The sequence below is a fragment of the Caretta caretta genome, chromosome 7, assembly GCF_965140235.1.
Source record: "Caretta caretta isolate rCarCar2 chromosome 7, rCarCar1.hap1, whole genome shotgun sequence".
Taxonomy (NCBI): Eukaryota; Metazoa; Chordata; order Testudines; family Cheloniidae; genus Caretta; species Caretta caretta.
Window position 1 is genome coordinate 92,644,434 of NC_134212.1, and position 12,707 is coordinate 92,657,140.

A 12,707-nucleotide genomic window follows, 5' to 3' on the forward strand; every position below is an offset into this window, starting at 1 on the left:
CTAAAATAGAACTGCAAATACAGTGCTACCTCTGAGTTTAAGAAAACAGGATATCTCTTAACCCACAAATAAAACTTTTCCTTTGAATAAACAGCTTGCTGTTGGAGACTTGTAAATATTGGTAGGCTAATAGTTCAATTTAATAATTGGGAAACACCATTTGTAGCGCATATACGCAACTTCATCCTTTTCTCCCATTTTGGGGGTCTTTTTAGAGCTTTTTGAATACTTCCTTGTGATCTGAAATGTTTTCTGGGAGAGATTTTTGTTTTCTTCCCATTTTAGTGTGTCAGATCTTTAAACCGTTATCTGCTAACTGCTTGAAATGTGTAGGTGATGGGTGTGAGATTCATCAGTATGTTCAGATGCGCATGTGCTTCAGAGCTTGCCTGCCTGTTTGTGTGTATCTTCTAGACTAATAGGCTAAGCCTTACATCAACAGGCAGCTTTGCGTATACACGCAGACTAATGTATTAGCATAATACATTTCTCATGCAATGTATTGTATTTTCCTAATAAAGTAAGTTATTTTTATATATTTAAATGATACAAAAGTAGGGTGAAAATCAGAAAAAAATGAATAATACTTTTTGTAAAAACCAGGATTTTTTCAGTTAAAAAATGGTTTAAACTGAAAACGAAGGGGCTTATATATAAAGGATGAAGCCTCTCCAATCTGCTGCTGTTCTGCTGCTTAACATTGGATAACTTTGTACACATTTTGGCCTTTTTAACAACAACTGTGGGGACTCTTGTAGATCATGTGAGGGGGAGGGCAGGCAATGTCCCGTTTCCCCCACAGTAGTGCCAGGCCTGATGCAACTATGAGATTATGAAACTGAGATCTGAAGGAATTAAAAAAAGTTAAAGACAATAAAATGTGGAGGAAAGAGGAACTCTCTGCCAGTGGAAAGTCACTAGAGGAGATTCCATTGCATCTGCACAAGCTGCCCTGACCCTCAGTGTAAGGAGAAGGAAGGGGTATGTCAGGTGCAGGAGACAGATGGAAAGGGGCGTGGTGGGACAGAGTTCTGCCACAGCTGATCCGCTGCTGGTGTAAGGTCCCTGAGGATCTTACACCAACAACGTATGTTGCTGCCCTGTCTTGTGCTAGGGCTGGGTGTCTATGAATCAGGCTCCCTGTGGCCCCCTACTCTCACTCTATCCAATGAGAATCAAAGCTGTTGTCTTTTCTGCATTTACTTGACAACTAAAGAATACAGAGGAGCCAGCAGGATTCATATGGTTACGATGGAAGATGTTAATGGCTGCCATCAAGAGGCTCTTTAGTCAGTAGACAATCATATACCTAATTAAAGCTGATGGGTGGGCTAACCACCTTTTTTTTCAGGCTAAGTGGAAGAAGCAATTAAACCCCTTTGTGGAGTGAGATAACTAGAAACAATAGGAAGCTACCACCCAAGGCACTGGGCTACATGGAAAAACCTGAGCATAGTGAAGCCACATTGGCCAAGAAGTTTCCTGGGAACGATTGCAATGCAGAGGCTGAGGGAATGACTGATTGCAGCTGCAAGTGACTATGTCTGAGAGGCAGGAAGCTAGAGACATAGGGTGTGAGTGGCCTTGAGAGCAAGCAGAGTTCCTTGGGGAACAAGACTGGCTGAAAAGGCAGGTTTGGAATTTGTGAGAAAGGAAACTGACAGCTGTTCTTTGTAAATAAACAGTTTTGCACCAAAGAAATACCTTATGCATATCGTAAATTTCTCCTTCTAATGGAAACAACCCAATAAGGCCTTGAATACTGGCTAACCACTTGAAGCAAAGGGGCAACCAAATTGACAAAAATGCACAAAATAACCACCATCCCTCCCTTTTCCTCCCGAAATTTAAATACAGGATGGCGTCAGAAATGTACAAAATAAATAAAGAAGTATGATTAACAGAAAATTCTTTTGCTTTTTCCCTTCTATTTCTTTATCCCTTTTTTCCTTTCCTTCCATGTCTGATCCATATTGTCCGTCTTCATGTCATGTGTTTACCTATTCTTTTCTCTCTTTATTCTTTCCTTTCAACTCTTTCTCCTTTGAAAATCAGCATCTCCTTTCCGTTGGTGCCCATAAAGGCAGTGGTGAGCTGGAGCCGGTTTGCTCGAACCGGTTGTTAAATTTAGAAGCCCTTTTAGAACCGGTTGTTCCACGAGGGACAACCGGTTCTAAAAGGGCTTCTAAATTTAACCGGCCAAAAGTGGCACCTTAGGCGCCAACTCCATGGGTGCTCCAGCCCTGGAGTACCCAAGGGGAAAATTTGGTGGATGCAGAGCACCCACCGGCAGCTCCCAGCCCCACTCCTGGCCCAACCTCACCTCCGCTCCGCCTCCTCCTCTGAACGCGCCATCCCGCTCTGCTTCTCTGCCCCCCCCCCAGGCATCCCGCAAATCAGCTGTTCGCACGGGAAGCTGGGGCAGGCTGAGAAGCAGGCCACGGCTTCCCGCTCAGGCCTAGGGATGCGGAGATGAGCTGGGATCAGGGAGGCATGAGGAGGGCCGCCCATGCCGCAGCAGATAACCTGGGCCGGGGGGGGGCGCCACAGGGGAACTACTCCTCACGCCAGCTCTCCTCCGCCACCCTTGGCCTGAGTGTGAAGCCACCGCCTGCTTCTCAGCCCTCCCAGGCTTCCCGACAAACAGCTGATTCGTGGGAAGCCGGGGGAGGGGGCAGAGAAGCAGAGCTGGGCAGCGTGTTCAGCGGAGGAGGCGGAGCAGAGGTGAGGTGATCTGGGGCCGAGCACGGGGTGGGGAGCCGCCGGTGGGTGCTCTGCACCCACCAAATTTTCCCTGTGGGTGCTCCAGCCCCAGAGCACCCAGGGAATCGGTGCCTAACACGCCACTTTTGATGTGATCAGTGGGGGAGCAGCTGCTCCCCCTGCTCGCCCCCTTGCTACGCTCCCCCACCCCTAGGAGCCAGAGGGACCTGCCGGATGCTTCCTGGGAGTTGCCCCAGGTAAGCACCTCCGGGACTCCCCACCTCGCCCCCCGGCAGGTGCCTCTGGCTCTTAGGGGTGGGGTGGGCACCCACTACGGTGGCCCACGAGACCCTCCTGCCCGGTTCTGGGGGCAGTCGGGGACAGGGGTGGATGGGGCAGGGGTCCTGGGTGGGGGTCAAGGAACACGGGGGGGTTGGCTGGGACAGGAGTCCCAGGGGGCGGGGGTTGGCAACGACCCCCTCGTAGGGTGAGGAGGGAACCCGTTGGTAAGATTTTGGCAGCTCATCACTGCATAAAGGTCTGGTAAGTTATTGCTGCTCTGAGCATTAACGTGCTGGAAATAATAAATAAGATATAGGTAAATATCCCTCCAGCCTGCGGAGGATATGTTGTCAACATGTTGAACATATTTTACCACTCTCTGAATTACATTCTGAAACTATTATTTGAACCTTGATTTCTATTCCCAGCATGTAGTATTTAGCAAATCATGTTTCTGTTTGACTTGTAGCAGAGATGGTGCAGCTGCAGTTTTCTTTACTGCCTTTTCTTGGCTTTGTGAAAATAAATCATCATTTTGTGGTAGTAAAACAGAGTGGTAAACATTCATTTCTTTGGTGTTTCTTTTCTTCTTGTCAAAATAAACGTTAGCATCTGCACAACTTAAACAAATGTGAAATTAATTTTTCACTTTTTTGATGCCAACATATATTGACTGCAGCAGGCAGCACAGCTGTGACAGATACCGCATATGCAATATCTTTGGGGGTCATTGTATTTAATTTATGAATGGTTTATATATGAGTATGATTGTGTTTTTCTCCATGGAAGAGGGTAACCATAGGTCCTCCAGGAACCAAAAATAATGTTTGTGTCAGGGAGGGGGGTTATTAAAGCAAGTCACAAACTAAACAGCTGGTTCAAGCTGGGTTTTCTAGAGACTAAGAGACAAAGAAAGGTCTTTTGGTATAAAAGGATGAGCTTGAATTGTCACAAGATCTTTTCTACTCCAGCAAATAGACAGGACCTTCTGTCCTAGAGGGGCCCCACCCATTGTGGAAGGGTTGGAACATCTTTGGCCTACTAGGGCCCCCTAAGAATGATGGGTGACTCCTGGTATCTTTAATATATGTTTAAATCTGTTTATTGTTTTCAGATGTTTTCTCTGTTATACTTTTACCTTAAGACTAAATGGGCTTGCTTCAGGGTGGATTTGATTTAAATCAAATTGATTTAAATCACTAGACAGGAAGACTGGATTTAACCATGGATTTCTACACAAAAGTGCATTCTTGTTGGTTGTTATAACCTTAACACATATCCTTCACAACTCAGAAATAGATGTAGGTTTCATTTTTAGAAAGTACACACTATACATTTTTAAAGTGATTTATTTTGAAAACTTTTCAGATTCGTTTTACAGCTATATCAGAAAATGAATGATTTCTTATTTCATTTACCAAAGGTAATTGAAGCAGATAGTTCACCTCCCAGTGACTTCATAAATATCTCCAATTCAACAGGTTAATCATTAATATTTGGAGGATTTTCTTGCCATGCTGTATTAGGAGGAGAACATCACCAGACAGACATTTAAATTGTTTTATTTAACTAAAACAACAACGTTATATATTCTGGATTTTTTTCTTCAACAGCAAACGTAATATTTTAACAAAATAAGCATATAAACTTTTGAATGTAGTTAAACATTCAAGTTTTTTTAAATCAGATTTGTTTTTGTTAAAATTGTTTAACTAAAATAGTTAAATGAAATATTTAAAAAAAATAAAAATTTAATCAACTATGTCAGCCTTAAAGAAGAAACTTAAAATATTGGCTTCTGCAGCTAACTCAGTCATTTTCACCTTCATTTTCCTGTTTGTTCATAATCTGGAAAGAAAAACAAGGTTTCCTGTTTTTTCAGGTCCCAAACAATTTCTCAATTTGGAATGAATTAGTCCAAAGGAAGAAAATATTCTTTCTACACCGGCAGAAGAAGCTACTGCTGTTAAAAGTGAGATTATCACTTCTACAGTCTCTGAATCCAAGTGGTTAAGTGACATCCACCAGTTCACTGGTGTGACTTTCTTTAAAACATAATCAGCAAACATATATTTCTTGAATGGTTCACCCTTAGCTCTGAAGTTTATTATAGTTGGCATTATGGAGGGATGATTGCTGGATGTTTATGTCATAGCCAACTCCTCTTCTCCAGCAGTTAAGGTTTGATCCTGGTACCAAGTATTGAAAATATTTACAAGAAAATGAGCTGGAGATTGTGCTTGTCCCATTCGTTTTTTTTAATGCTTGTAATTTAACTCTGTCGTTGCATATTTCTCTTTTTAAGATCTCACTCAGTTCCTTCCAAATTTCAACAGCTTCAGTAATAAAACAGCTATTTCCCTGCATTTTGTTCAAGGCTACAGAAATAGGTTTCAGGATACTTGGCATGTGTTCAACATTTCTCTTAAGCCCAATGTTGAGAACTTTGGCTGTGATGGTGCCATCTATTTTTTCATGATTTTGTTCACAAACTGTCATCAGATTAGGCCAGTTCTTGCTATAGGGCTCAGAACAGTTCACAACTGAGTTCCATTGCGCATCTTGTGGGAGAGTTAGCTTGGTTCCTCCCACTTTTTTCAGAGCAGCTGCTGCAAAGTGGTTGTTACAGAAGTATTTTGCAATTTCAACAACATTAGCCTTTATTTCTGGAACACTGAAGGAGTTACATCAAATGAGAGCTGCAACTGTATGTTATTAGCTTGGGACTCTCTTCTCATCTTGAATACATTTTTAGCATTGTCTGTGACCAAACTGCGTACTAGGCATTTGAATTTTTTTTTCACAGTGTCATAAATATAAAGGGAAGGGTAAACCCCTTTAAAATCCCTCCTGGCCAGAGGAAAAATCCTCTCACCTGTAAAGGGTTAAGAAGCTAAAGGTAACCTTGCTGGCACCTGACCAAAATGACCAATGAGGAGACAAGATACTTTCAAAAGCTGGGAGGAGGGAGAGAAACAAAGGGGTCTCTGTCTGTCTATATGCTGCTTTTGCCAGGGATAGAACAGGAATGGAGTCGTAGAACTTTTAGTAAGTAATCTAGCCAGGTATGCGTTAGATTATGATTTCTTTAAATGGCTGAGAAAAGAATTGTGCTGAATAGAATGACTATTTCTGTCTGTGTGTCTTTTTTGTAACTTAAGGTTTTGCCTAGAGGGATTCTCTATGTTTTGAATCTAATTACCCTGTAAGGTATCTACCATCCTGATTTTACAGAGGTGATTTCTTTACTTCTATTTCTATTAAAAGTTTTCTTGTAAGAAAACTGAATGCTTTTTCATTGTTCTCAGATCCAAGGGTTTGGGTCTGTGGTCACCTATGCAAATTGGTGAGGATTTTTACCAAACCTTCCCTAGGAAGTGGGATGCAAGGGTTGGGAGGATTTTGGGGGGAAAGACATGTCCAAACTGCGTTTCCCAGTAAACCCAGTTAGAGTTTGGTGGTGGCAGTGGATATTCCAAGGACAAAAGATAAAATTAATTTGTACCTTGGGGAAGTTTTAACCTAAGCTGGTAAAAGTAAGCTTAGGAGGTTTTCATGCAGGTCCCCACATCTGTACCCTAGAGTTCAGAGTGGGGGAGGAACCTAGACACACAGTTTGTTACAGATTTTACTGCTACTTCTTGTAAGTATTCTGCTGTGTGTGCATTTCCTGATGTATCAATTGTTTATGTAAGGAAGACATTCCCTTCTTCTGTTGTCACACAGGAACATAGAATCATTCTGGACTTTGCTCCATCAAGACTCAGGTTAACAATTTTAACCTCTAGACCTTTTGCACACTGGTCAATTTCTCTCTCATACACTTTATCCAGCAATTTGCCTGTGACATCTGCTCTGTTGGGTGGACTGTATCCTGGTCGTAATGACTGAACCATGTTAATGAAATGTGGGCTCTCAATCATACAGAAAAGAGAGTTTGTTGCATAAACAAACTGGGCAATTTTTTCATCAGTTACCTCTTTTTGTAATTTGCTGGTTCTTTTCACAAATTTATCTATGGTTGTTTCTGGATGTTGGAGGGTTTTTTTCTTTTTCGTTTTGCTACAGGTGCTATACTGTGGCTATGTGACATACATGATGTGACTGATACACTATCATTGGCAGATAACTCCGAAACTATAGAAAATGATGGTGATCTTGAAGGTGGATAGTCTTCAGAATCCTGTATGTGGAGGATGGATTCTCCTAAACAAAATAAGTCAATGCAGTTATTTAATTATTATTACCATACTGCTCATTTAGTATTACTCATTGCATTCACTAACACTCAGTACTGCTTTAAAGGTGAAATTGTAAAAGGAAGATCTACCTATTTCAGCTATTTATTTTTTATCACAACTGCATCTAAAATGATAGTACCATAGAGTAACAACTATAATTTTTGCTCAAACATGAGAATTCAAAAATAGTCCAGAAGGAAGACAGGCAGTCCTTAAGAAAGAAGTATGAAATAAAAAAGTTTCCCAACCTGAAGATCCTGCATGTTCAGACATGTTCCTTTCATCATCTTCAATGCAGCTTCCTCCTGAGAAGGAAAACTTTTCATGATGTTGTTTCATTTGGGCAGCCAGGCCTTGCATTTCTTTGCACTGTTTGCATTTTGCATGCCTGCCACAGGTAGAGGAACTTCATTAAAATATTCGCAAACTGGGTTTCTTTTACGGCCTGCTTCCATTACAGGTTTTCCCTTCTAGTGAGAGAATGGTATGGTAGATCTCAAATCAATGAAGGCTACACTCAGAAAGACCTCAAGACTTCTGGAATATGCTGCTGTCATAAATATAAAGGGAAGGGTAAACCCCTTTGAAATCCCTCCTGGCCAGGGGAAAGCTCCTCTCACCTGTAAAGGGTTAAGAAGCTAAAGGTAACCTCGCTGGCACCTGACCAAAATGACCAATGAGGAGACAAGATACTTTCAAAAGCTGGGAGGAGGGAGAGAAACAAAGGGTCTGGGTCTGTCTGTATGCTGCTTTTGCCAGGGACAGAACAGGAATGGAGTCTTAGAACTTTTAGTAAGTAATCTAGCTAGGTATGTGTTAGATTATGATTTCTTTAAATGGCTGAGAAAAGCATTGTGCTGAATAGAATAACTATTTCTGTCTGTGTATCTTTTTTGTAACTTAAGGTTTTGCCTAGAGGGGTTCTCTATGTTTTTGAATCTAATTACCCTGTAAGATATCTACCATCCTGATTTTACAGGGGGGATTTCTTTATTTCTATTTACTTCTATTTTTTATTAAAAGTCTTCTTGTAAAAAACTGAATGCTTTTTCATTGTTCTCAGATCCATGGGTTTGGGTCTGTGGTCACCTATGCAAATTGGTGAGGCTTTTTATCCAACATTTCCCAGGAAAGGGGGGGGGGTGCAAGTGTTGGGAGGATTGTTCATTGTTCTTAAGATTCGAGGGTCTGGGTCTGTAGTCACCTAGGCAAATTGGTGAGGCTTTTTACCAAACCTTGTCCAGGAAGTGGGGTGCAGGGTTTTGGGAAGTATTTTGGGGGGGAAAGATGCGTCCAAACAGCTCTTCCCCAGTAACCAGTATTAGTTTGGTGGTGGTAGCGGCCAGTCCAAGGACAACGGGGGGAATATTTTGTACCTTGGGGAAGTTTTGACCTAAGCTGGTAAAGATAAGCTTAGGAGGTTTTTTCATGCAGGTCCCCACATCTGTACCCTAGAGTTCAGAGTGGGGGAGGAACCTTGACAGCTGCTCAAACAGTTTCACTTTTGTTTCTACTGCCTGTCTCTCCCTTCTCACATTTATCTGCAGACTTCTTCTCCTTGTCCAGATCTATTCCGCCCCAACAATCTTCTATTCATTGAACTTTTTGAAACTTTGCACTTTTAGAGAGAGGTAAGGATTGACTATGTGTACACAAATTTGCAGGGGGACAATAGGGTTGAGGTCTGTTATTTCTCACCTCTATATATTTATTTTAAAACATTTTTGCTGTTAACAAGCATGTTATCTCTGGTGACACAAATCCACAGTTTGAGAACTGCAAAACTAATCATCTCTGATGGTATCTTCTAGACTGAGCACTGAGTCCCATTGGGTAGATAGAAGAATTAACCTAAATAATCTGTACAGAATCCCCTAGAACCCCATAAAATTGGGTCCCTAATCCATGAACTATTGGAACTAATTTACAAAATTTTTCTTAAACATTACATGAATATATTGTCTCATACTATAGAATTAGAATTTATAATCCCTATTCCATGGTGAGATATCTTTAAGCTATAATGTATCTATCTTAAAAGGGGTTTTTTCCTCAAAAAGCATTATCAAAAAAATCCGATTTTAAATAAAAAAAATCTGATTTTTTTTTATTTATTGATTTTTATCCACCCTGGCTTGCTTAGAAAGAGCTGCATGGTAACTTGTGACTGCTGCAATACACTGGTCATCGCCCTTGGAGAGAAAGCAAAGCACAGGCGGTAGCCTTTAGGCAGACTGGTTTGTGAGGAATATCACAGTGTAAGGCACAGAGCAGTGCAGCCTTAAAACCGTCTGGTCAGAAGGGAGTGGGACAAGGGTTCCTGCCCAGAGACAGATAAGAGTCGGAGACCTGAGACTTGACTGGGAACCCCTGAAGTAAACTACAGGGTGGGGATGGGAGAACACAGATGCAATTACCTGGAAACTGTTATGGAGGCATCTCACCTGAAAATAAGACATGGCAAAACTTATAGTGAAGATGCTATGTCCCTGGGAGACAAGTTCTATCACCACGAAAAATTCACCCTGCACCAACAAAAACAAGCAAGGGCACTGCTCTGGTGAACAGGAGCATGAAATTAATCTGATGAGGTTCAATAAAGACAAGTGCAGAGTCCTGCCCTTAGGATGGAAGAATCCCATGCACCGCTACAGACTAGGGACTGAATGGCTAGGCTGCAGTTCTGCAGAAAAGGACCTAGGGATTACAGTGGATGAGAAGCTGGATATGAGTGAACAGTGTGCCATTGTTGCCAAGAAGGCCAATGGCATTTTGGGATTTATAAGTAGGGGCATTGCCAGCAGATCGAGGGACGTGATTGTTCCCCTCTATTCAACATTGGTGAGGCCTTATCTGGAGTACTGTGTCCAGTTTTGGGCCCACACTACAAGAAGGATGTGGAAAAATTGGAAAACGTCCAGTGGAGGGCAACAAAAATGATTAGGGGACTGGAACACATGACTTATGAGGAGGAGAGGCTGAGGGAACTGGGATTGTTTAGTCTGCAGAAGAGAAGAATGAGGGGGGATATGATAGCTGCTTTCAACTACCTGAAAGGGGGTTCCAAAGAGGATGGATCTAGACTGTTCTCAGTGGTAGCTGATGACAGAACAAGGAGTAATGGTCTCAAGTTGCAGTGGGGGAGGTTTAGGTTGGATATTAGGAAAAACTTTTTCACTAGGAGGGTGGTGAAGCACTGGAATGTGATACATAGGCAGGTGGTGGAATCTCCTTCCTTGAGGTTTTTAAGGTCAGGCTTGACAAAGCCCTGGCTGGGATGATTTAGTTGGGGATTGGTCCTGCTTTGAGCAGGGGGTTGGACTAGATGACCTCCTGAGGTCCCTTCCAACCCTGATATTCTATGATTTGTGAATTACTGAGATAGGAGTACTTAATAAGAAATACTCTGCCAGACAGGTTAAACTCAAAGCTATGGCAAAAGAGTCTGACACTAGCTGCCATGAGCTGTGTGTTGAAAGTGCACTAAACTGACTATTCTTATTCCTTTTAGAGTCATAATGGGCAGCTGCTTCCCCTTTCCAACAGTTGTGATGCATGAATTCCTTCTGTTATTGCTGCTTCTATTTAACACCTGTGTATTACCATTACAGGACATTGTAAAACTGACACAGGCTGTAGTGCAAGAAATATTTCAAATGACACATAACACAGTTTATTTTTCATTCAGTGCAAACAGTGCTATTTATTCCAGTGTATCAAGGAGATTAGCACCTGGAAAAAGAATAGTTGGCTCAACCTGAACCACGGAAAGACCTAAGAGGTGCTAGTTGAGAGAAGGAATTCTTCAAGGGCTGGAGATCACTGTCACCTTCTCGTTGACTGAGACCATCATTTTCCCCTAGCAGTTAAGAAACTGCAGCTTTTGGGTCATGCTGGACTGATAACTGACTCTTGACACCCATAAACCAAAAGGGCTTTCTTCCATCCATCTCAAGTCCAGATATAAGTCTGTGGTAGAAGAAAATAAAGCCACCCCTAGGCTCTGGCATTTTCTCATAAAGGAAGTAAAAAAGAGTCCCAGTATTGATGTTTTCCATTCCTGCTGTAAAATGCATATTTTCACCATAGCAGTCCCTAAAGACTCTGAGAAGAAGAAATACTGGCTCACTCTAAGGTAGCTACCTGTGATTAAACCAGGAGCAAGCATGGAATCTCTCCCATTGTTTGTATAATCGATTGTAGAGCGCATAGTTACAACAGCTGTAGCTTGTACTGAATGAATAATAATTGCAACAGATACATTTAGGATAACCCAGGAAGGAGCCAATAAGATTAAGTAATAAAAGAACTGAAGCACTGGTATTGGAAAGAGCAATGTATCTAGGCAGTTATAAGTGGAGATGCATTAACTGGTATGAAAATAATTATTTCACCCAAAACTTAAACTAAGTAGAACCCTGACTCTGTTGTGTTGAAAATGTGTAGTTAACTAGTTGCCTATTAATCTAGGTACCTACATGACCATCTAGGCACCGTTTATTTTCTTTAAATGTTCAACCACTAGAACTTTTCTGATATTTTCCCTCAGAGTTTGAATGCTAGTTTGGTGGGTTCACTAACAGTGATTAAAATGCATTAGTAGTGTATGTAAGCCAAATATATAGTTATTTATAAACAACATCGATTATATTTTAAATGTAATCGATCAGAAAATGAGGAGTCTTAAAAACCCATTTTCCCCTTTTCTTGTCATTGTCAATGCTCCATTGGAGCCTCAAATAAGTTCATTGGTAATAACTGTTTAATATAACTGCTCCATCTAGTGGCTGCAATGCTGTTCTCTCCAGCAAACAAGGAGCCCACCACCACGTCTTCTGTTTCAACTTTGTTTCGGTAAAGGATTCCACCTCCACAAAATACGTATATACCGAACTACAGTGTAGCTAAGAGCCAGGTTATCCCGCCCTGGGGAGACATCCATGGAGGGGGCTTGAGGGGTTCAGAAACTCTGAGATTCACCCGTCTGAGCTTCTTTGAAATGTGCCTCTGCAGATGAGGCACCGGGGGTTCAGCATCCCGAACCCAGGGATGGACAAGGGCAGGAATCCACAGGTAGGGGCAGGAAGCAGCATCAACGTAGGTGCTGTGTCCCTTGCCCACAGAAAGCTGCCCCTGGCCTCCGCAGGCTGGTGCCTGGTGCCTGCAGCACAGCGGCGGGCGCCGCCTCCACTTGAGACATTTTGCCGCAGGTTCTCCCTGTTGCTGTGGTGGCGGGGGCCGTGCCGGGAGGCCGAAGCCGCTGGCCGAGGCTGGCTGCCCCCGGGGTGGTAAGCACTGTGCGCACGAGATGCGCGCCGAGCAGGGCTCGCTGACAGTGCGGCGCTCCGGGGGAGCGGACCCGGCGTTTGCACTGAGGGGAACCTGCCCTGGGTGCAGCCGGGAGAGTCTGGGGGCGCTGGTGGCGGCCGCCGTGGACAGTGCGCGCGATGTGCGCGGGCCCTTGCGCTCAGTGTCGGTGTC